Consider the following 20,741-nt stretch of genomic DNA (forward strand, 5'->3'; position numbering starts at 1 on the left):
AAGTGGGGAGAGATGGAACGCGGGGGAGGGAGGGGGGCAAACCTGCGGCGGCCCCCTTTCTTAAGTGAGCTAGCGAGGACGGAGAGTGACAGAGGGGAGGCCCGGGCCGGGGTCCCGGCGGAGGGGCCCGTTGCGTGACTGAGAGGAAAGTGCAGCGCCGTGTGCGTAATGCTCTCAAGACGGGATATTAAGACGCGGCGGCGGCGGCCGAGCGACTCGCTCGCCCCTCCCTCGCTCTCCCCACATCCTCTCTCGCTTGCCTCCGTCTCCACTAATGATCCCCGCGTCCTGCCACACTGCTGGGCTGACTGATGCCCACTGACAGTCGCACTCAGGCGGAAACTGCTGCTGTTGCACCCCCCCCCCCCCCCCCCCCCCCCCCCCGTTCCTTCCAGGAGAGCTGTGACACACACACACACACGCGCGCGCAAAATGCAAAGGTGCAGCACCTTTCCACATGCGTGTATCATCTCATGCAAAGATGCTGACAGATGTGTGTCGCCGAGTCTGTCACTTGGCGCACATGCCCCGCCCCCCCCAGCCCCTGTCACGCACCTCGGCTATAAATACGCTCGCGTCCGTCAGCGTGCATTTCTACGTGATGGGCAGACGGGACTATGAAGGGACATCAAGGTGATCCCGGGAAGATGGTCGAGGGTCTTCAAAGTGTGATGACGCGTAATAGTGGCACGCACGCCGTGCACTTTACGAGGTACGGTGCCAAAGGCAGTTCGGCACACTCCCAACAGGTGAAAATCGGGACTATACTTCAGGGGATACGAAAGAGTCGAATAGGGTGTCTGCAGGTTTTAGCAAGTCATATGAAATGCTTTTCAAATTAAGAGCGAATCGATTAGAACAGGAATCAGGTTAGTGCCAGGTCAATCGTACAAGTGACTCCTTTGCAAAAACATTTGAGTCAGAAGTCTCTAATTACATGAAGGTTCCCGCCCTGGAAAAGACATGACTGGGACCCGGAGTACTTTTTCTTGTGTGTGTGTGTGTGTGTGTATGATTAGTACATGTGTGGCAAGGCGTTCTGTGCGTCAAGATATTCTGCAAGATATTTTGTCCATATCAAGTGAAGTGATTTGTGTCTAAGGTTAAGCTTGAGCAGACCGGTCAGGGCCGTCCTTCCCACGGCGAAATTCGAGACAGCAACTTTCTCACGGCAACCTTCTCATAGCAAACATCGTTTCATTGGCAGCAGTGCACCCATTCTCACGGGAAAGCGTTTCTTCATTGCAAGCAGTTATATTGATTGTAGCAAATGTATAATTGCTATTTTTACAGAGGTGGGCAACTTACATTTTTTCACTGGTCCGACATTCCACAGAGCCCCGCCCCCTTTCAGTCATCATCCGTTCGTGGTCTGTGGTTCTACAGTCACACTGAAATTGAAACACAGCGCAATAATGTAAGTGTAACATTAAAACAAAGCCCGCTATATACCTTAGGCTATAATACGCCACAATTTTTATTACAGGGTGACGAGAGTGCAATCTGCAATCATGTCCACTGGACGGCATTATCATGCTCTATAACTGCCTGCCCTACAACTAAAGGAGACGGTTTCATTAACATTTGTCTAAATTTGCCTAAATTGCATCTGTCACACACACTACAAGTGAAACAAAGTATTGCTGAGGCTGAATTGACTAAAACACATTTAAATAGGGAATTTACAAACTCCTATCTTGCAATATCTAGCCATGAACCAATCAGAGAAAGAATGCAAATTTGGTCTGCAATCATTGGTTACTTCAAACGTGTCCCAGAATGCCCCCCCCCTCCCCCTTCCCCATTCATATCACAGCCCAGCCCACCGTTAGCATAAATACGCTATTCCCAATATGTCAAACTCCCGCGTATGAATCCATTAGCACCCTCGCCTTCCCCGTCGCACGCCCACGCTGCGCGCCACTTTCCATTTTCCCGCTCGATCCAACCGATGGGGAGGTTAGGAATTAGGTCAAAGCGTGGCCCTCTTCTAATTAGATGCAGTGTGGTGCCTGTGTGCGTCTGCATATGCGCCGCTGCTCTTAATCCCCAGGTGGCTTCTGTGGAAACGTCCCGGGAAGACGCGTTAACCCGCATTTTTCCCGCGCGTGACGTCGGCGCTCGCTTGACCTCGAAATGCAAATGCGAACACATGCACTCTCTCATGGCGAGGGCGTGAGAATTTTCGCTTTGCCGAGATGTTGGTCGTGACGTGGAGAAGTCGAAAAATAGCTAGCATTTGGATGTTAGTGTCACGAGAAGCAATGAGAGCGCGGCGCGGCAACGTCCCACCGGAATGGGCTGATGTGGGCGCGCGGATTTTGCTAGCTTATTTTCGCCAATAGCGTTGCTGCCACTGGCGCTAGTGCCGTAGTCGCCGCGTCTTGCTGCAAGTGGTTCACTTGGATATTTTGATATGACTGCTCGTCAGCACGAAAAAATTTCGGGACAATAATATTTTCGAGAAAATATCGCGATTAACAACAGTATGGGATTTCAGTTTTTTGTTGTTGTTTTTTTTTGTGCGTGTCCTGTAAGTCAGTTCATGCTTGTCTGTCGTGAGGGGTTTTACAGCTTTAAAGATATATACGACATGAGAAAACATGTAATAGAAGAAAAGCCATTCAGTACAATTAAAAAAAAAATTGAACAAAAAAATAGAACAGAATGAAAATGAAAAATACAGTAAACATCATGAATGAAAATGTTAACCAAAAATGTATACAACAAAGAAACAAAGACAAAAATGTAGTACAGTATAGAAACAAAAAACAGTATAATAATTAAAAAGGAATCAAAAATGTATAATAAAATGAAAAACAACAAAAAAAAGAATAAAGTAATAAATGAAAAGACATGGAACATGACGAATGACAAAACATAAAAGTGAAAACATGCAGTATGATAAAAAAATAAATAAAATAAAGGACATTAAAAGACAGAACAAGAATCGTAACGGTGCAAGCGCGGCGTAATGCTAAAACGTCATTTGGGGTGAAGCCACTGGTCTTGCCTTTCTGAGTGGCGGGCGCGCGCTCGCCGCTCGCTCGCTCGCTGCAGTTTTAATGCCGAGCCGTGCATTCCATGCATTTGGGATGAGGGGACAAAAAGTCTGCCCGGGTCCTTTTGGGACGTTTTGTCCTGCGAGGAATTGAAGATGCGCCCGCCCGTATATAGGACGCACGGCCAAAGTCCGCGATACAAGACGCGCCAAAAGTTTGACCGCAACTATAGGTCGACTTTCAAACAAAACCGTGAACAATTCAGCTCATTTTTCCACTTTACGTTACAAAATCATCCCGGGGGCCGAATTGAACCCGTTCAGGGCCCGCTGTGGCTGATACGCTTTGACAAGATCAGGCTTATGTTATATACAGAACTTTAACCGTTTGACAGCTCCGATACCACGCCCGGTATCCGTACGGTGCCGGTTTATTCTATCTTCCTTTTTGCGGTATTTTCTCCAATCCTCCGCTCTTTACATCAAAGGTATTTCACATCAAAGGGAAAGAATGGAAAGAAGACACGAGGGAGCTGAAATTTCACCCGGGCGGTGACGAGATGTCAAAGCCGGTTTGGGGGCCTGCGGTTTGTGGCGCAGTCCGGGGAACGTGTGGGGGTTCCTTGTCGTCCGCTTGAGTGCGTGAATGCTATGGCTATAGCTTGCTTGCGTGCGTGCGTGTGTGTGCGTGCGTGTTGCAGGGAGTATGGAGAAGGGTTAGTCTTAATTAAGTTTTCAGGAGGTTCTTAAAAGGTCACGGCGTGCCTGCGCAATCCCCCCCTCCCTTACCCGACCGCCTAAATTTCACTTTCCACAACCCCCGCCTCCTATGCCCCCCCCCGCCTCCCCGTTGCGCGCCATCCCGTCATCAGCCACCCATCTGTGCGCATTAGCCATTCATGAACACACTCATTAGGGTGGGAGTTTGAAGCGATTGTGTTGGCTCGTCGGCGGCTGGAGCGTGGCGATTAATATTTCAGCGTCTCCCGCCGAGGAGCCGAGAGCCCGGTTTGGCCCTCCGAGGCGGGAGAATGGGGGGGGGCATACACAACAGGCAAAGGAAAGACACCCCACCCCCACCCCCCCGCCACTACATATACACTGCCGGCTTTTAGATAGTCTCCGCTACTTAGCGTATTTCCCCCTTATTTCCATTTATTGCATCCACTGTTGAACCCCCCCCCCCCCCCCCCCCACCTCCCCACCCCACCCCGCTCACAATAAACACACACGCACAAAAGACCCTAACTCAAACTGACTTAATTGGGCGCTTTTTTGTTTCATGGATTTCAGCGGGGAGGGGGTACTTGCGCATTTCCTTACAAACCCCCCCACCCCGCCTGCCAGTATCCTCATTTTTCTCAGATGAGAGGCGCCTCCCTGGATCTCATCGTCCTCATGCCAGCTTCAAACGAGGGTGGGGGGAAAACGGGGTTGGGGGGGTATCAAACGATGTCGGGCTGGTTACGCTAGGCGCCACCGCCATACAGGACACGTTGACTTGAAATTGCCGTAAAAGCCATACGACAACTTTGAGGCGGTTTATCCGGGACGCGTCTTCGCCGCAATTTACTGCAAACAATTACGAGCAAGCAAGTCGTTGCCGTGAGTGAGTCGTTAGCCGGCGCTGACGTACATCGCCGTATCCCTATTTTCAGACTAGAAATATACCCGAGTCTTTTTGTTGTTGTTGTTGTTTTGCATGTAATAGCACGTCCGCACCACCAGATGGTGCAGTTGGAAACTTCCGTTTGCTGTCAACAACATTTTTGTTTCGAAATCACAATTAATATGATTTGGGGGCTGGTACCGGTCCGTGGATCAGCTGGTAGCGGGCCGCGATCCAAATATTGAGCTTTGCATTTGATCTAGTTTATCCTTTAACCCTTCCATTTGTGCTTCGTTTGGCTTGATCTTTGTTTTTTGGCGCCCCCTCTGGCAGCCGTCGATACCGGTCGGTGGACCTCTGCTTTAGGTTATCCCCATTTGAGAGCCACCGCGTCAGGCAATTAAAAAAAAAAAACAGCATGGAATGGCAGACAGATGAGATATTTTTTGACAAGCACATGATGATATGCGCTTAAAGCAGACCGGCGCTTGCCGGAATTCCCCTTTTTTTCCGGCTACGCGGGCTAGCGGGAATTAGGCGACAATAACTTGTTACCAACTTCTTTTTTTTTTCAAGCCCTAATCTCATCTGATCTGTGTGAAATTGGTTTAGTAAACAGAACGGCAAATGCTAGCAGCGGACAAAAATAGCCGCGCGGCACAAAGGGTCGATTGCGCCTTATCGGATCGGCCCCGGGGCCCGCGCGGGCCCCGCCTTGATGAAAGGACTCTTCATGTAAATGGGAGACGCGGGCCGGAGCCCAAAGCCGCGTGAGAAGTCGGGTCAAGGAGCGCCTTATTGCGCCGCAAAACATTAAACGGGCTCGTTGCGGTTAACCCTTTGTCACAGAGCGCTGGATTTGGCCAGCGAGTCGGTCAGAGCCTTTTTCTCCCCATAATGCAGCCGGGTTTTTAGCATTCGTACTACAAGTACCCTTTAAATGGGTTGCAAATACATTTGAATGCATCACAATGGGTTTTTTTCTCGTTTTTTTGGTTATTTGCAAATACCTTCACGTGTATCAATATCTTTGAATGTTTTTTCAAATGCGTTAGTCCAATTTTTTTTTTTCCTCCGAGGGCCACATACAGAAAGTTTTTTCATGTGTTTTCCGTTCCCGCTGAAATCAATCGAGCGATTGAATTTTGTTTTTATATTGTGCAGTTTCGTTTTCTATAAACTGTAACATGAAAAACTTGAAATGTTTTCTGATTAACGAATGCGATGTGCGTGTACTATTTTCATTTGAAAAAGAAGAGTCAATCTGAAGTTGTTTTAAAGTTATATCATTTTAATCTTTGGAAACATAAGGCCTATTTTGTCAAAATGCGTCACGTACGGCAGGGCTGTCGAATGTACGGTCCGTGGGCCGGAACCGGCCCGCGAGATCATTTTGTAACGTAAAGTATAACAATGAGCTGAAAATTTTCAAGTTGTTGTTTTCAAAATAGATACCATGATTTTATCGGTCCCGCCCACTTGGAAAGAGATTGTCCTCCATGCGTCCGCGAGCTAAAACGAGTTTGTACACCGGATGTTTTCAAGGGTTCCGTTCCAGCGTGGAAATATCCCATCCAATAACGCATACGGCGAGCGCGCCGCCCGAGAGCAAAAGCCGGCAACGGTGTCGCTTGAGTCGAGCCGCGCAAATCCAGCCTAAACGTTCTCATCATGAATGTTGGAAGCGCGTCGTATATCATTTTGCAAAAGATGCGGCGCTCCGCTCTTGTAACGCGCCTCTTAAAAACGCTGGCGGATCCTCATGATTTATTCCAACCCCCCCCCCCCCCCCCCCACACACACACACACAATTCCCGTCGCCGAAGCCGTAAACAAAAGCGAGCGGCGGCATTGTGGAGAAGAGACGCTCATTAGCCGCTCGCTGACTTAAAGGCGCTCGTTTAAGTCCGGGAGGAGACATTTGGCATTTTGACATTTCCCTCAATTTAATTCCATTTCTACGTTTGGCAAAAAACAAAACGGCGACGACAAAATGTTTGTCGCGTCATCGGATTGAGGAAGCGTAATGAGTGCGGCGGCCGTGACGGGAAAGTCACTTATCACGTTGATCTGAACCTCATTAACCGAGCCGTGTTTACCCTAATCTGTGCCACGTATTCAAATCGCAGCTGTGACCATAAAAGGACAAATAGGAAAATTGATTAATGACCCGGCGGCTTCCCGCAAATTCAAATCAATGACTTGACTGGATGCTGGGCCGAGATGATCGTTCGCGCTCGTTGGACAGCTAATTAAAACGGGGACAACTTTTAATTACCGGCGACTTAAGGAAGGTTTGCCGAAAAACACGCCGCCGCTTTGCGGTTACAATCACGGCATTTTTTTTTTAAAACATCCCTTCAAGAGAATGACGCCGATTTGAAATATTTCCAATATAGCGCATCGGATGTGGAAACGAATTCCCAATCGTTTCAGAGTTGGTTCGATCCATAAACAAATGTTTGTTTTTTCCATAAATTTTTCCATCAGAAGTACCGTATTTTCCGTACCATTAGGCGCTAATTAAAGCCTTTGATTTTCTCCAAAACTGACGGTGCGCCCTTCAATTTTTCTACGTGCCGTGCTTAACGCTGGTAGCTACGTTTAAACCGATCTGAGACCGTTACGTAATATACCGTTTGGAATACGTACGCGAGCAGCAATAAACCGATCAGAAAACATTCCGTATCACGTACGTTCTCTTTTATTGCCGATTTTAATGCGGTGCGCCCCATGTATGGGTTAAGCGATCGAGCCGTTAATCGAAACTGCGGCTAATAATACGGTGCGGTGAGGTACGGAAATTACAGCCATCGGACATGATAGCGGTGGTTCGCCGATTTTTGCCGATGTTCCACACAAATGTTAATGCTAGCATGTGTCCGTGAGAAAAAAAAAAGAAAAATGGATCATTTGACAGCTAATAAAAGAAGCTAAAGTGCTACGTGCCTGTTGCCAAGTTATGCGACTGCACATCCGTGCTCAAGTAAACATGGTTAGCTAATTTAATACTGCCTCCCGCCGCTAGTTAGGAGGAATAATAATCCGCGACAGGTGCTTAACATACTGTAATATGAAGGCCATACGCAGCTGCTCTTGCACTTTTAATGGCTTTATTGAATGAAGTGTAACCGAATCAAATTCAGCGCAAGCACATTTTTAGACAAGTTGCCAATGACCTCAAATGACGCCGTCACGCCGACTTTGGCCACAATTTTGCCGACAGTGGCATCCGCCATTAAATACGCACTTAGGAACTATTTAGTTATCAATCAAACTACAATATAAGGCGCATAGAATAGAGGCTACAGTAGTGGCCGCGGTTGCATTGTGAAGAATTGAAGAATTGACATGGCAGTTAAATTGTTTTATTGTTTGGTAGGTCCAAAATGAAAACGATACATTGTATGAGGTTCATCGGTTCATATGGCGCGGCGCCAACGAGCTAGCGTCTTATAGCGGCGATTCATTCCAGACGCTTTTGAGCGGCTGCGTACAAAGCGCAGGACGACGCATGCCTTGCGACGCCGTTTCGTCGGCGCCGAAGGTCAAGGCGGTCGCTCGGAAAAGGCGCGCGCGGGCACGCGGGTCTCGGCGCGGCCTCGCTCGACCTCCGCTTCTCCGAGCGAGCGAGCGGGCGGCGCATTGGAGACCCCCTTTGTTCCGTCGGCCTCCCGTGCGCACGTGGGGGCGGAGCTAATGAAGTTCCGCAGCACCTCGCCGCCCCTCGGAACGTCCGCCCCCTACCTCCGTACCCGCTTCGCCCCGCCCCCCACCCCACCTCTGGCGCCGTTTCTCCCCCACCCACCCGAGGGAGCCGGCTGGCAGGGAGCGAGCCGGCTGCTATGGCAACAACACGGAACCCTCCTTCTCCCACAGGTCTCCTTAGCAACTGGTAGCTTGGCATTGCGGTAATGAGCGTGCCCGGCGTGCCAGCCTTTGTGTCACGCCGCCGCGCGCGTTTAATTCATGGGCGCTTTAACCGAGAGCGCAAATTTAAGAAGCTTATTTTATTAATACGTAACCCAAACTAGCGGCGGACTGACATATCTTCGGCCCTCTATTGTGCGTTGTTACCACGCGGCGGAATGCGATTAAAGGGGCGACGCCGGGAATTTGAGCGCCGGCCGGCCGGCCGGCCGGCCAAATTGAATTAAACGCTGAGAACGATGTTCATTAAAGTGTGATCAGAGGCGTTTGCTGACCTTCGGAACGCGGGAAATGAGATTCTCATCGTTACCGATGAGATTAGGAGGCGGCTGAAGAAAGGCGGGAAAAAGAAGGCCGCTTCGGCTTGGGCTGAGGCGGCGCGATCCGATGTGCCGGCTCGGGGTCGCGCCGGCGCCTCCACTTGCGAGCGCTTCCTTTTACGACTTTTGCTTGTGAGCCGGCGACGGTGCGCCGGTGCTTTGCGCTGAGCGCGTTCTCACACTCGCTAAGGTTTAGTAAGCTTGCGGCTGCCTCTGATTTTTTTTTTTCTTTAAGGGAAACGAATGGGATAGGGAACATTCCGTATGATTTTATTTATCTACTTTTTTCTTTGTTTTTCAAATTTACAATAAATATTTATTGTTTCCCCGCTAAAGGAATAAATAATCTGGGTTGCTAGAATTGTTTTAAAAAAGTAATTTTCAAAAAGTAATATCAAATGACACTCTCCCGTCCCCAATCTTTTTCCCTTGAAATATTTTATGATTATTAGTATGGTAATGTTTGAGGCCCCTGTGCTGGGCGCAAGGAAGGTTGACCAGCCCAGAAATGGAATAAATAGACTTTCCCAAAATTGCCACCGTGCCACTGCATTTATTTCGTACTTTCCTTTGTCCTCCCGCTCTGTCTTGCCCCCTAACCTCCATTTTCTTCCTTGGCATGCTCTAATTCTCAGTCTGCTCACTCTTCCTGCTCTCCCCATTCTACTCCACGCAACTTAAAAAGTCAAACTAGAAGCCGCGACTCTTTTTTTCGGACGCTTTGAACCCTACGGCTTACACTTTTTTTTCATACCGGCCACCGGGGGGCAATCATTCAGTAGGGGGCTTAAGGGGCTCCGATGTCGAACGGACGACGCCTTTAGGTGCACACGTGGACCCGCCTCGGCTGGCGCGTTCACATCCTGCCCATCTTGTTAAAGAAAAAAAAAAAAGGCTGATAAAGCGCCCGCCGTTGCTTTGCGCGAACAAAGGCATGGCAAGCCCAGTGGAAAATGTGAGTTTGCTCCCTCGGCGCCGAGCGTGTGAAGTGCGAGCAGGCTGCCGGCCCCGCAGGTGGCCGAGCCCAAACACCTGTTGTGTGAATCCTCCGTGGGCGGGGTGTGAGCTCGGCCTCCCTTGCAGGTATCAGTGTTAAAAAAAAAAAAAAAGGGCTCTGCGTGTCCACCACAACACTTTTTTCTTTTTTTTTTCCGGTTTTAACATGCGTGGGCGTCAGATGCGAGGCCCAGATTGTGTCCCCTTTACGCCCACCGGCAGCACTCAGCTGTCCCCGGCATTAGCCGAGTGGATTTTCCGATCCCCTGTCCGGGTCTCAGATGCTCGGCTAATCTGTCCGCGGCTATTTTTACCCTCCAAAGCTGCGGCGGCCCCCGGCCCCGCCGCCGCCGCCGCCGCCGCCAACGCTTCCCTTTGGCACGGGGGGCGGGCTTCGCTGACGGCCGGCCAACGCTTGGCCGCAATTAGCGCGCAGTCAGGCAGGAATCCCCCAGCGACGCCATTACGGGCCCCTCTCGGCGCCCGCTTCCTGATCCGGCCTTTCCGTTCGGAGCCTTTTGCTAAATGGCGCTCCCGCCCGATAATGGGGTCGCACGTGGGGCGCCGCTGTGCGAACTCGCTCGATTCCGCCACAATGGGAGCTGGGGGAAGCCATGTTTTTTTTTTTACCTGCTCACCTGGCGTCGAAATGAGACAGTTGTAGCTTTAAAAGCTTTTAAATGCGCTGCGCATTCACGACGAAATGCTACATTTTTGCGTTTTCCGCACCATACGACGCACCGTAGCATCAGGCGCAGTTTCCCTTATAGGCTCTATTAGCATACCAAACCCAGACATAGTGCGCACTGTTTTAAAAGGCAAAAGCGCAAACATACAAAAGGCAAAAAAAGGAAACGTACGTATCGTCCAAATGCTTTACTGCTCCTAGCATACGGACTGTACAAAGTACATAATGTTCTCTGATTGGTTTATGGCTCTCAGCGTACATACCGTACATGACACGGAATATTCGCCGATGGATTTATTGCTGGCGGCGTACGCGGCGCTCTTTGATCGATTTGATCGATCGTAGTGCACTTACGATACTATGTCATGTTTTCTGATTGGTTTAGTTCTTCCGGCGTAGGTGCTGCATGTTCCGGGAACTGTCCTGGGATTGGTTTATCGCTGCCAGCGTACGTACTGCATATATTACATAATGTTCTCTGATTGGTTTAGTGCTTTCGGCGTACGTACTGCACGTAATATGTAACGTTCTCCGATTGGTTTATCGCTGCCGGCGTGCCTACTGCACATATCGCATAATGTTCTTCGATTGGTTTATTGCACCCAGAGTACGTACTGTACACAACACGTGATCTGTTCTTTCCCATATGTCTTGAAAGCACATTCAAAGGACGAATTAATGAAAGCCATTTGAATCATTTCCCAGTTCAATAATGTACTGAATATCGCAAATATTGCAATATTTGCCGTGAATATATTTTTACCGCACACAGATGAATATTATGTGTCAGAATTAGTACTGTACTCAGACAGGAATTTTCATCGCCAATCCTTGAAATGAGCATGGGGTGTGCGCGCATGCCAAATGGATGAATTCGGGGGGTATCCGGCCCCAAATATGGCGGCACGGCTCGAATGACACGGCGAGCGTCATTTCCCAAGCTGAGCGCTACTGGAACGGCTCGCCCGTTATTACGTTTGCGCGCACGTGCCCTCGTTCCGACGCGGACAAGTGCCGGCAAATCCGCTTAAAAAGCATTAAAAACCATGGCTGTGAAAAGATAGATTTACATATCTGCCGCTTAAGCTGTCTAATAACAGTCATGTGCGCTGAGAAACCGCTTTTTATTGCACCTTTGGAAAAGGTCACATCGCCGTCGATTCTGCATTTGATTGTCACGCGACAGGTTTTGTCATCGTTGGGCCTAAACTAGAAAATCGGGCCTGTGATGGGACCAGAAACAAGAGACCGGGTGCTTCCCTTTAGGTATGTATGCAGCACAGAAACTCAATAGGGTTTAAGTCTGGAGTTGGCCTGGGCGAAATGTCCAACTATAGATTTTTCAGTCGTGCTGGATAGATTTGAATCAAAGTAATGCACCTAAACAAATTAATTTAAAGAAAGTTTGATTTATTATTGGACCACCTGGTGGGATCTTGCTTGATCAAGGGGCTGAAATGTTGAAGTCTGATCCAGGAGCATCATCACCACGGCTACTCAATAGGGTTTAAGTCTGGTGGAGGGCTGGGCGGTATGACTCAGTCAGTGAGAGGTTTTCAAAAGTAGGCAAATGTGTGACGATCGTACTTCAAATTTATTGGATTCACAGTTTTCACATCTGATGCAAAATGAGTTTGACACCTCGGCGTAGGCCAATCCCCAAGGCCGCGGTATCGGTACCAGATATGGATAAAGGGTTAGCCGTCCCTCCCAATCCATAGCTTTCATCCATTGAGTAGAAAAATAGAAATTGAATGCATATCACAGAACGAAAATCCCGGTTTCACAGACTGCAAGTGTTTCCCTTCCGGCATTCGGCCTCGTGCGCAAAAGCCTTTCAGCGTTTCGCTCATTTTCAAATGGTCGTCAAAGTACTTTGACGTGTTGAGGGACCGGCTTGGCCGCCGGCTCACCTTTAGCCCGGCGTTGTTTTTTCATTATTTTTGCGCATGAAATGAGCGGCCGTGCCAATTGGCAGAGTCCATACCGATCCAAGCGGGCCGGCGATGCCAGTAATAGCATCTTTGGTGAGCTCGCGCGGCGCTCGCAGGGGTGACGGGGCGGCGCGGCTGAGGAGTAACTGTTTCTCACCTTCTTGTAGACGACTCGCCTATTTTTAATCTCTTCAATTTGATTGCGTTCCAGAAACGGGCCGCCCTGCCCATCTGTCTCTCTTAAAGAAGCCTCCTAAAGGGATTTTAATCATCTCGCTCGGAGGCGCTCAGGCAAATAGCTACATCTCCGGCTCGCGCACGTAAACCGGCGCCGCTTCATAGTCTCGCTCGTCGCCGCGACCGCATATTGTCCGGGCTCCTTTGTCTCACATGCGCGTAGCCATTAGGCCCTTTAGACCTCATTCGAGTCTCCCACAGACACAAATGGCCTCCCCTCCTCCGCTTTTCCCGCAACCCTGTCCCTATTTATCCCCGAGATTCTTTATTTCCCTTCAAAGGGGGGGACATGGCCAGCCGTGACATCAATCAGGGAAAGCGAATATTTAGCCGGCGCTAATTTCCACCAATAGCCCGGAGACAGGCTTAGCTGACAAAACTCATTCCTGCGCAGAACAAAACTGTGGCTGTGTTGAGACCCCTCCCCCCCCCTCCCCCCCACCCACCCCCACGCACCCCTCTTCCCTCCGCCGTTCCCCTGATCCTTGCCACACGGTTTAAAAAAAAAAAAGAATCACAATAAACACAGTTAGCGCTTGTGCTAGTCCCTCTTGATTTGGCCCCATCAAAGGAATGCGCGCCATGCAGGGATACCCCCTTTGACCAGCGCATAATGGCTCCATTCTGCGTGAAAAAATGCCAGTGGAGTGTGGCGAGCGGCTCTACCCGCTGCCACTACAACAGCAGCTGCCGCCTTCTTTACGGGGCCCGCCGCGCCCGCCCGCCCGCCCGCCGCCTCGCCCTTCAGCCGGCTTCCATCCCAGCCCGCCGCTTTCTTCCCAGACCTCCGACGAGCCCGTTTGACCCGATTCCTTTCAGCCCCTCTCGGTTTCTTCTTTGGGGGTGGCTCGAGTGGGGGGCATTTTCAGGGCACCCCTTTGTGCGCCTGGGATGGGGCCCCTAACGCTACTTCAGTTTTCCCATCATTTAAAAGCCCGCACCCCCGCACAGCTCGGAGCACAGCTGCCGTCGTGCCAGTCGGGTTACTCCGCGCAAATCGGCGGGCCGGACCCCGACTCACCGCAGACGACTCCACTCTGCCAAATCGGTTTGCGATGAGAAACTCGAACTCCACACTGCCGGCTGCTTCTGGGATTGCGTCGCGGTTCCCAAAAAAGTGGCCCGGTTACAAAACGTGACGTAAATAACGTAATCTCGGCTTAGACTTCCGCATCGTCAATAAAGCGTGGAGGTGGCATGTACGGCCGCCTCGCGTTTATCGACGATGTGACTGGCGGAGGATTTCCGAAGCCTTTCGGTCGATACGATTTATCTTCATTCCTCAAATATAAACGTTACACCGGCGAGGCCTTCACTGACTGCTCACGATGCGGAAAATCGGAAACACACTTAACGCACAACAAATACGTAGCTAGACGAATTATATGATTGGCTGTGTTTTCTTTACGAATGTATGATTAATCAAAATGATGCCTGATGCGCCGCCGCAGTTATTTGACCGGATTTGACGCTAGCGCTAGCGTTGGCGTCGGCGTTAGCGTCTCGAGTTGTTTCCTGCGCTCGTACAAACACCGACTTTGGCCGTCCGGATTATTCTGTAAGCGTTTTGCAGCCGCGTTTGTTTTCTTAGCTTTGGGATGCGTTCGAGACGCCTGGGATATCGGAGAAACGCCACGCGCTAAGTCAGTATTTTCTTTGGGAATGTATAATTAGACTGTCAACAGTGTTGAAAACAAAGCTGCATGACTTCTCCTGATCTAGAAGAGGGTGAGACGGGTCCAGAAACCATAATGTCACGTTAGCGTTGGCGCGGGAGTTCCCGCTTCCGCCGCTGTTGTTTCTCGCGCGCACGTGGACTCTCAAATGGTCGGATGGGTTTGGGTCGGAGGCGGCCGGGAAACGGGACCGAAGCCGCGCCGAGCTCCCGACGCGCAACCTTAAGACGTTCCACTCAAACGGAAACAAAAAACCCGGGCCGCCGCTAAGCGAGTCATTTCCCTGTTTGGGAAATATCATTAGACTGTCGACGGTCTTGACAACAAACCCTCTGTTTTTCTTAAGTCGTTTTTACCGGAAAATCGTCGAAAACAGGAAAGCCAGAATAATCCGTCAGCGAAAGAATACCTGACTCCAAGCGGTGTTATTTTATTTTGAAAGCAATCATCATAGCTGTCAATCATTGGCATATATTTGCAGGACAGCTTTGACCCTACGCGTTCCCGGCTCATTGGTAGGGAACGACCAGAATTCTCGTCAGATGCGCTTTGTTTTTTTTTTTTTCTAATTGATGATGAATAATTCCCGTGGTTTTTGGTCTATAGGCCAGCAGCATCCTATCGTCAGCGTGTTCGGCACCAACATATTTACGGAAAATGAATGGACTTTTTTCAAGATAATACTAACGGAATACCGCAGAATTAATTAGCAGTTCAAACTCCTATTCAATACTTCCATTGCGTCTTTTTCTGCCTCCTTTTCTTCAATTGATGGATTATTTTGGTGAAGGTTATCTTTTAAGTTCTTTTTCTTAGCTGTTCCAAAAATCGTGAACAGATACGCACATTTGCTGTTCCCGTGGTTTGGCTTGCAAAAAAAAAAAAAAAACCCGCAGAGGAGCCGCAGGGCCCAAATCATGAGTTAAAGTCCGAAAAATACGCTACCTATTTTCAAACTGATTACTAAAGGACAGAATGCGGTAGAAGCATACTGTACTTTTATTTCATGATTTAAGAATAGAACCTAATATTTCATACAGTACCAGGCGAGTTTGCATAGACATAGCTCCCAATATTTTGTCGACCTTGAAAGATGAAATGCTCCAAATGGGTTGGCACTCCGGGGTTGCTGTTTTGGAAAACACCTGGTACTGTAAGCGTTATCCTTGGCTTTTTGCCGTTATAATATAATATAATATAATACAATACAATACATTATAATATAATATAATATAATATAATTTAAAAAAAGGCCGATGGTGAAACGCATCAATATGGTGGATCTGGTCCCCCATCGGATCCAGCAGTAGACACTTGGATATTCCATTTTTTTTTCTTTTTTTTTAGTTATTTTCCCAGTTGGCGTCTTTTCCTGTCAAGCTTTTAATTTGATGGGAAAGAAGAGCATGGGACGGATTGCCTGCCGCCTTTTGTCCCAATAGCCACGCGGATGAGAGTCGATGGTGATCAGCCGGGAGAATCTTGTTCACTTTAATTGCCCGCGATTGCTCCGTCTCAATGACCTTATCCTCTTTTACTGTACGAGCGCATTATCCCCCTTTGACCTAATTCACTTCATGCGTACTGGCCTGCCAACGAGAACAACCGCATTCTTATAGCTCTTTTTTCTACCGTCCGCCCAAATATGGTGGAAGCAGAAAATGCATCTGTATAGACCCCGCTTCATTAATTATTTAGCGGCCTTTCTCGAAGGCCCGTTGTATTGCGTGGGGGGGGGGGGTGATTTGAATAGGAAGTAGCTTCCCGGACCCGTGCGTGTGATGTGTGTGTTCCCCCGTCATTGTATGTTTCTGCGGGCTTCATTTGTCTGCCTCGGCGAGCCGGGGGGCTGGAGGAGAAATTTCCATTCTATGAATATTTAATACGTAATAAAGTTTTTGATTTTATTCTATTCAATCCGAAAGGGGTGAAAACGTGGCGAAGCTAAAGCTAGCTAGCCCCCGCCCGAGGACGGAAGGTAGCCGACTTGCGCTGAAGGCGGCGGACGGCAAAAGTCTCATGGCGTGCGCAAACTACGGCCCGGGGGCCTTATGCGGCCCGTTCAGCTTTTTGATCCGGCTCGCTGAACATGGAGAAATCATCAGTCGGGAGAAGGCTGATCATGTTACTATCCTGAAAGATATCCATACAAATAGAATTGTTTTAGGGGGGGTAACCTATGCCCCTTTATGTCCAAAAATCGTTAAAAATCGCCAAAATAAGCTCACTGCATATTTGCATGTTTATGAGATTGAAATAGGAATATTGATTATGTCATAATTACCGCATTGTGACTTTTGAAGACTTTTGCATTATGGGAGTCCAGGCTAAGCCAATCATCAAAGTCATTGAAAGTCCAAAACTGACTAAAATTTGGAATAGCGGTAAATGAGCCCGACATGGGCTAAATTTGACACCTGTAATTTGTGGCTCTCCACCTCCTGTTTGCGAGCATTTAGAAGGGACGGCAGCGCGGCATATTGAAAGTCTTCTGTGCAACGTTTGACCCCCTCCTTTGGGTTTTTAACATAGAGCCATTCGAAGTTTCTTTGCCAAGGACACGTGGCGACTGAGTTTTCTTGTCATAGTGGCCAGCCGACGGACTTAAACTATATTTCACAAAGACAAATGTTAATAAAATACGGCGGTCTTCAACACTCGGACCGGATGCTTGCGCTAATGTTGCTGGCGCTTTGGGTTGTTTCTTGTGCTTGAAGAAACGGCACTTTGGTTCTACGGCGTTGTGCATTCATCGGCTTATCTTTTGGATGTGTTTAGGACCGTTTCGGATTTGAAAAATGCCACATGGCGCAAACGAGGCCCAATCAAAACCGACTAGGCTAAGTCTGTATTTTCCTTGTGAATGTATGATTAGACTGTCAACGGTGTTGAAAACGAACCTACGGCAATTCCCTTGATTGAGAAGAGGGTTAGACGGATGGAGACGCAATAAGATGACTTTACCGCAAGCACTTTTCTCGCGCGCGTATAAATTCTCAAACGATCGGTTTTCGTTTAAGACGGATGGATTTCATTCTGTTGTCAAAATAGTGGATGAGATATGACGCGTGAAAATGTGAGGAATGTGTCAAAATGAAGTCGAAGAGGCCCGCGGAGCAAACGTCGGTGAAACTTTGGAAGAGCGGTTCTAAAATCCGCATCTTTTGCCAGGTCTTCCGTTTCTCCGACACGGGGCCGACGGGAGATTCTTCGCCAAGGCCGAGGTTACTTGGGTTTCGAGCGCGTTCGCGCCTCACCCCCGGAATCGGGACGGGCCCATTCCACAGGATTGTTATTGCGCTCTGCCGACTCCCGCCGCATCCACGGTGACCTGGCGCGGGTCTGTGCGAGGCGCCCAGCTGGGACTGCCCCTGAATCTACTTGGGATTAGCTCAGGATTGTCTGGGATTACGCTGGGATAGAGAGGGATTAGTAGTGACTGCCTGTTTTGGGGGCGTGAGGGCCACGGTTTGGCCAAATTGCCCCCGGGCTCAGACCTAGGGGGGGGGTAGAAATGAAGCGCGCGGCCACGCAGCTGAAGCACCTGCAGCAAACCCGGCCCGATCATCCGCCTCGAAACCGGCAAACGTTGCTCGGGGAGCCCGGCCCACGTCGATGACGACCGTCACGGCTGGCCGCCGTCCGAAATCTCCCAAATCTCTCTAGCAGGTGGATTCATCAGATAAAGAGGGTTTGGGATGACGGCAAATCCCTCCAAGTTTAGTGTGGCTGCTCTTCCCTCACACGGGGATAAAATTGAGATTTGAATCAGACGGGTCACACAGAGTTTTAGCCCGAAGTGCGAGTGCGGCTCGGCCGGGGTTGGCCCCATTTTCTCTCACGCGGGCGGCGGCGGCTTTGAACCTTTTGCGCGCGGCTTTACTGACAACCGCGCACAAATTGTTTTACTCTAAAGTACTTCATGGAAACGCGCAAGAAATGACATCTGAAAAATCAGGGCATATGAAATTTCATGAAATGTATATTTTCATTTATACGTTTGTAAAATTTACATAATTTGAGCAATTAAAAACAAGGATTTAACGACGCCTTCCGAGCGTTTCTGAACCTTTAGAACATAGACATATGTTTTAAAAGTTCGGAAACTGCTGAACTGTGTTACACTATGTTATATAACTATACTATACTGCTTAGAGTCTAGAGAGATATTACATACGGTACATACACTAGCAGGGATAAACCAATCAGAGACACGATCCGTTACGCAATGTATGTTCACTGGCAGTGATAGACCAATCAGAGAACATTACCGTAACCCTCCCAATTTTTTGTCAACCGTATGTTTGAGCGTGCACCCTGCACGGTGCGCCCCAAGTATCCCTTAAATAGGGAAACTTACCTCATAATTGAGACCGTGCTAACGGTAAGCCGTATGGTGCGGAAAACACACCAGGCAAATCCATACCTCAAATCACCCATCCTACAGCGATACCTTACATGCAGGATATCCAGAAGTGGCTTACTGCACACGGACAGTGTGAAATGGCGCTAATGCAAACAGAGGCAGTGCGTTCCGTTCTTCGAAATCGGGCGTACAAGGTTGTCGTCGGCGGGTGACGGTTTCTTTCAATCAAGGCACGATGCGATGGGGATGATTTAGAGCGGTGTGATAGGTTGGGGGGTGCGAGGGACGGTTTTGGCGGTGGTGGGGAGTTGGCACGTCAAGAAGCCGTCAGTAGCGGGGAGCGGGCGTCCCCTGCGGGCCTTTGCACGGTCGAGATGAAAGGCTGTTTAGTGTTGGAGCAGCGGCATCAAAAGAAGCTCCCGCATCCAGCAAGCGCCCCATCCCCCGCTCGCCTCTCTCTCGCACCACAATATGATATAGTTCTGCCGTTGCACGTTTACCCGGTTGCCATGGCGCCGCGCCGCCGGAGGTGTCACAGCGAGATAACCCAAGGAGGCATTCACAGATCACCTGAATTCAGTTGCTCTCCCCATCTCTCTCTCTCTCTCTCTCTCTCTCTCTCCCTGCGTGTTCTCTGCCAGAATTTGATTTATTTTGTTTCCCCGCCGCGCACTTCGCCGTGAATACAAATAATCCGCGTGATAATGGTGATGGTGGAAGTGCGCGTACCCCTCAATCTCAATAAACCCATTGTAGCACTGTATTCCCAAACCACAGGGGGTGTTTTTTTTTTTTTATACCTCTTATACTCGAGAGCCAAAAGCGCTTGGCGTGCCAAAAAAGAAAGCCAAATTTTGCGGCGAGCGGCTCCGCATCAGGAACTCCGGCATCCGGCGACCCTTGAAATGTAAATGATAAAAGTAAAATGAGAGCCTCCGAATTACCCAGTCACCGACTGTACGCGCCGCCAGGATAATGGGAAAGTAATTGGTGACACACTGCATAATTGACGGCGGAGCGATTGAAAGCAGACGTGGAAAATGATTGTTGTGGGCACAGAAGTGTGGGAAGTACCAAACGGCACGAAAAATAAGAAGCGCTCAGCGCCGGAATTGAAACGGGAGATTGTGACGGAGACGGAAAAATAACGGAGGGGAGGCGAGGAAGGAGATTGGCAGTGGCAATAGATATTGGAAATCGGGATACATCCATTAGCCTTCCTTGCCCCCGGCTCAATCTCCTGATACATCCTCCCATTCAAGGCGCGCTCTGGGGAGCAACGGCGGCTGGCGCGCAGCCAGACTGGCACAGACTTCAAACATGCGCGCCGGCTCGCATCAGGGCCCGGCCTGAATGGAGATGTAGAGGAGGACAGCCGGATTGATTGCGAACCAAAGTGGGAGGACTGACGTGCGCGCCCAGGGCCCGCCGAGACGGGTCGTTTGGGGTTGGCGCGAGCTGACAGGGTCTGAGCGCCTCGTCAGCTCGGGCCGTCCTCTCAAGGTGTTTGTGTTTTTCGCATTTTTACGACACCGTGACTTTGCTTGTCGCCGGTCGCGCAGAATTTTGAAAAAGGTGAAAGTGACCCCAAGAAGTGCCACCGATAGTTAGAGTGTCAAAATGTTTCAAATTCGTTGAGGACGCCCGGGCGGTCTGCGATCCCGGGGGTTAAAGTTGAAGCCGATGGCATCTGCCTGAGGAAGACAGACTGGAAAGACCCTTGACTGATCGTCTGTCAGTCACACGGGGACAGATAACGGTTCACAAGTCCTCAGCGCTTCTAACATATGCATTTGAGATGTTGAGAGAACTCTAGAGAGAACACGGAGTTACACGGACGGGTCATACAAGTCAGCTTGCTTTGCCGCCACAGAAACAGAACTCCGTCGTAAATTAAGAACCCGCACGGAAATGGCAGATTCCGCAGGCATGCGTTTGCACTCTTCAGACGACCCCTAACGCCCGTGTATTCTTATGTCCCCGC

The 20,741-nt window shown here is 49.5% G+C and overlaps 1 protein-coding gene across 2 annotated transcripts in view; it reads left to right on the forward strand.

Moving 5' to 3' along the window:
- Nucleotides 1–20,741, forward strand: part of LOC148425978 (forkhead box protein O6-like) — a 53,110-nt gene that overhangs the window by 28,074 nt on the left and 4,295 nt on the right. The window lies entirely within an intron of this gene.

Source organism: Hippichthys cyanospilos, chromosome 3, assembly GCF_059441005.1.
Source record: "Hippichthys cyanospilos isolate Australia breed blue-spotted pipefish chromosome 3, RoL_Hcya_1.0, whole genome shotgun sequence".
Taxonomy (NCBI): domain Eukaryota; kingdom Metazoa; phylum Chordata; class Actinopteri; order Syngnathiformes; family Syngnathidae; genus Hippichthys; species Hippichthys cyanospilos.